The sequence below is a fragment of the Triticum aestivum genome, chromosome 2A (assembly GCF_018294505.1).
Source record: "Triticum aestivum cultivar Chinese Spring chromosome 2A, IWGSC CS RefSeq v2.1, whole genome shotgun sequence".
Classification (NCBI taxonomy): domain Eukaryota; kingdom Viridiplantae; phylum Streptophyta; class Magnoliopsida; order Poales; family Poaceae; genus Triticum; species Triticum aestivum.
The window spans coordinates 243,037,073-243,042,228 of record NC_057797.1 but is presented as its reverse complement, the minus strand read 5'-3'; positions in this window follow the sequence as shown (position 1 = coordinate 243,042,228).

Here is a 5,156-nt window from a genome sequence, read left to right as displayed (position 1 = left end):
GCTCGCTCTCTCACTATGATCTCCACGATGGGTGGCTTGCTTGTCGGTGATCACTTGACTTGGCGACATTGGACGAAGGACATACTACTTACCCTTCATCTTGAAGATGTAGTGGTTCGTTTGACCGTTGTGGATGACTCCTCTATCGAATTGCCATGACCGTCCAAGGAGAAGATGATAAACAATCATTGGAACGACGTCGCACTCCAAGGTGTCTTCGTAGGCGCCGATTTTGAAGGAGACTTGTACTCGGTGCTCGACTTGGATGGTGCTGGAGTCGCTAAGCAATTGCACTTTGTATGGATGTGGATGCTTCGTCTTGGGCAATTGGAGTTTGGAGCAAAGTTCTTCACTTGCGAGATTATGACAACTCCCTCCATCGATGATGACCTTGACGGATCGTCCATTGATGCCGGCCTTGGTGTGGAATATGTGGCATCTTTGGTCTTCTTCTTGGTGATGTTGGAGAGTGAAGACTTTGGAGACAACAAGTGCGGGACTTGAGTCTTCATCGCAAAAGACTTGTTCTTCTTCATTGTTCACTTGGCGCTGCATGGCGACTTACTCAAGGGCTTCCATTTCGCCTTCACTTAGGGAGTCATAAGTGCCATCGTCATTGAAGACCATGGTTCGCTTGTTGGTGCACTCATAGGACTTGTGGCCTCGGCCTCCGCAAGTGAAACACTTGAAGGAACTTGTCTTGACGGTCTCATCGGTTGGGGTTGATGATGATGAAGCTCTTGGCTTGAAGTTGCTCGTAGTAGGATGGCTTGTAGTTGATGAAGCTTTCTTGGAACTCGACTTGTCGATGTTGGTAGTGGAAGGCTTTGTAGTCGGTGTTGGAGTCATTGAAGCTTGGTTGTTGGAGAAGCCGTAGGACTTGAATGAGAACTTGGCATACTTGAAATCATCTTGCACTTGGCATTCCGCTTTGGTAGCTTGATGTACTAGCTCGATGAGATTTGAGTATGGTTGGAAGTCGGTGATCTTCTTGATGGGATGATTGAGTCCATTCAAGAAACGTGCCATTGTTTGCTCATCATCTTCCGTGACATTGGCTCGTATCATTGCAATCTCCATCTCCTTGTAGTACTCTTCAACGCTCTTGGTTCCTTGCTTGAGTTGTTGGAGTTTCTTGAAGAGGTCGCGGTTGTAGTAGGTAGGTACGAAGCGTGCTCTCACGACAACCTTCATTTGCACCCAAGTAGTGATGGGTGGTTCACCTCTTGCCTCACGGAGCTCTATGATTTGTTCCCACCAAATGAGGACATAGTCTTGGAACTCAAGGGATGCCATCGCGATCTTCTTCTCTTCTTCATAATTGTGCAAACAGAAGATCTTGTCAACTTTCAATGCCCATGAAAGGTACTCTTCGGGATCGTTGCTTCCGTTGAACTTGGGCATGGTGAACTTGAGCTTGCCATAGCGTTGCTCTTCATTGTGTTGGGGTCAGGGATGATGACGCCCATATTGTTGATGATTGTTCAACTCATGGTGCTCTTGGCGCGGAGGGTTGTCAACCTCTTGTTGCTCTTGTCGTGGAGGATCTCCATTGTCTTCATGATCTTGAGGAACTTGTTGTTCTTGGCGTGCTTGTGGAGGAGCCTGTCGAGCTCGAGGAGGGACTTGACGGTGCACGCGAGCTTGATAAATCCTCTCGCGGACTTCTTCGCGAAGTGCTTCGGCATGTTCACGAGCTTGTTGGCCTCGGTCCACTACAACTCGACTTGAATCACGTAGAGCTTATTGTGCCTCAAGTGCTTGAGCGTCACGGAGTTGTTGTTCTTGACGTTGTGCCTCGACATCTTGAGCATTTTGGTGTAGATGCGCTCGCTCTTCCTCTTCATGTTGTCGTCGTCATTGCCATTCTCGTGCTAGCGCAAAGGCCTCTTGAGTTTGAAATTGTCGGCACTCTTGAGAGTCGGTGTCGCGTAGGGGATTGAGGCTTGCATGACGATCATTGCGCGCGGCTCGGCGAAGCGTGTTCGATGTTGGTGTACTTGAGCCAGAGAGGGTGAAGTCGGAGTGGCGGCTTGAACGACTCCTTCTTGAAGTGGAAGAAGAGCGGTTGAGCAACAAAGCATGAATCTCGTCCATCCTTGCGTCATTCTCTTGCTTGTGACCATCGAGCTTGTGGTCGAAGTAGTCCCTTGTACGTTGCTCGGAAAGTCGCAAGTCGGCGGCAAGGTTTTTGATGCGTTCACTCATAGCTTGTTGCTCTTGATGCAAAGCACGTTGTGCACCGAAGAGGTGACTCTTGGTGACGAAGGAGTTCATGTCGTCGTCTTGCTCCATGAAAGAGTGGGTTGGTAGAAGTACTTGGCCTATCCATCATTCCAAGACAAATGTGAGTGGTAGAAAGAGAAGAACGAGTACCAAATGTACCTTGACCGAAGTTGAAAGTGGATCGAGGATCACTCCAATGTAGGACAAGGAAATAGCACAATTGGTACTAGCTCTTGTCGGTTTCTCACGCCTACACAAGTAAAAGCTTTTGGTGGAGCTTGGTTAGGATGGTGGCACAAAATTTGATGCAATTGTAAGTGAGTTTCGATAATGTTGGAAAAGATTCGCAAGATGCAATGTAACAAGTAGACCAAGCATATAAGGTACACGGAAACACACGCGCAAAAAGATAAGTGGGGTCGGGCAACCAAGGGTGAGCCAAAATGTGGAATCCACAAAAATGCTCTTGTTTCACAACACTAGAGAGACGCTAGCACGATTGCACAATAGGCGGATACAAGAACTTGGGCACAACCTACTTAGCAAAAACGCAACGACTTCTATCCCAAGTATGCTCTATGCAAGGTGTTGGTATGATATGATCCAAGATGATCGAGTATGACAATCTCAATGTTGTATGATGCTATGGTTCTTGCTTAAAAGCTCTGTGCTTATCTTTCCTCTTTGCTTAAAAGCTTGTTTGGCTCTTTGATGTTTGAGCTCTTTTCTCATGCAATGCTTGACGAACCGATATAGCAAGTGAGTATGCGATGACAACTTTGTGACACAAGAGATGATACCAATATATGCAACAATCATATATGGATGATATGAGAAGTATGATCACTAATGTGCACAAGTCTCGTTGCCGGCAATACTCAATGGCTAGTCTCGATGGGTAAGCAACGGAAAGGAGTAAGGCTATAATGGCTATCAATGTAATGGAAAGAGTGATATGTCCAATACCAAGATGAGGTTACTAGTCTTGCTTCCGGTATGGTGTCAAAATGGTGGCATGAATACCAAGGTGTAGTCGAGGTGGTCGTTGTTGATGACGATGTAGGACGGCGGTGATGATGTAGGACGCGTCTGTGGCGAAGATGAGCGGCGGTGATGTCGATGTCGAACCGTACCTAGATAGCCAAAACACAAAAGGATACGGTACCGCAACTCAAATTCTCAAACCTCGAAGTAGCAAATGTGTCGGAGAGCAAAACGGTCCAAAATGGTTGGGCTATGCGGAAGTGGTGGAGGTATGCGGAAGTATATGTGGTATATGGTGGGCACCGGAACAAATTTTGGTGAAAAATGGACGGAAAACGGGGCGGTGGATGGAGATGTTGCTGCCAGGGGTCGGATGTCCGGGTGGAAGGCTGGATGTCCGGGGGCTGGATGTCCGGGCTTGACAGGCCGGATGTCCGGGCTCTGGATGCAGGGACGAACGGGATGAACACTGCGTGGAGAGGTCAAATCCGGGCGAAATTCAGAGGAATTTGTGGATGGAAATTGGGGGAAAATAGATGGGAAGCTAGATCCACTCAAAACAAAGCAAATCCACGGATCCAAACCAACAAAATCTCAACACACCAACAAATCACAAAAAAAATTGGGGCTATTTTTGGCGGGGAATTTTCGAATTAGGACGAAAAACAACAAAACAAGGCTAGAAACCCAACAGGGAGACTGCGAAATCGTGATCAACGTGGCTCTGATACCAAGATGATGTAGGGCAGAATCCTAATCGACCGATCTTTCGCGAAAGGAGTGGAATCCCGCGAAGAACATGAAGAACACAAAGTGGAAAACGAGAGAAACACAAGGGGAAACAAAGAGGAACACTCAAACCAACATGAATAGGTCACACATGTGCTAGATCCTCGGATACATGGAACGATACACGGTACACGATCAACTAGGGATGATACAATGGTAACGGTCTTCTTCGTGAGGAGGTCTTGAGTTCTTCCCTAAAAGGGGTCTTGAATCCGCTTGGGGGATCTTCTCCGGTGGAGGCTCGAATGTCTGTGGAGAAGGTAACCAAGTGGATGAGCAAAGCTCTCACACAAACATGAGCTAAACCTTTGCTAACCCTAGAAAGTTGGGCGAGGTGGAGTATATATAGTCTAGGGGGAGAAGGGATACACATGCCTCGGCCCTTCACTGTGCGCAGACACGGGAGGTCGGATGTCCGGGCTGGTCGGGCCGGATGTCCGGGCTTTCAGGCGACGCCGGATGTCCGGGCTGGGGAGGCCGGATGTCCGGGCTAGAGTGGTGGCATTTGTTGCTCTCGGGTTCGGAGGGGCCGGATTTCCAGGCTGGCGGCCGGATGTCCGCGGGCTCGGGAGAGGCCGGATGTCCGGGCCTGTAGCTTCTGGCGGTTGTGCTGCTGTAGTGGACGACACTCCAGGGGACGAATGTCCGGGGCCTGGGAGAGGTTCTTGGCTCCTTCCATTGGTTCTCCTCATCCGTGGACTTGGGGACTTGTACATCTTCATGCGCATCTTCGAGAGGGCCCTCTTGGTGCCTAATCATGCACAACACCTCGGACTTAGGTAGTAGCCATGTCTCATGCAAAGAAAGTGGAAGTTCGGAGAGGTGTGAGTTCACCTTATCTTCGATAGCCTTGGCTCGGGCTCGTGTCATTGGTCCAAGTGGTGTCGTTGGAGGTGTAGGTGCGTCCATGGGGATGATCTTAGGATGCTCTGCATCAACTGCAGTTGCCATGTCGCTGAACTACAGATGCCATATCGGACAACTACAATTGCCATGGCTGCTCAACTGCAGTTGCCATCTCAGGTCAAGTGCTAGATGCCATTTTTAGACAACTACAGCTGTTTCCATGTATGGTCTGGTTTTACTGTAGTTGCCATGATTTGAAAAACTTTAGGGGTTGCCACCTACTAACACTAGTGAAAGGATCGATGTGGTTG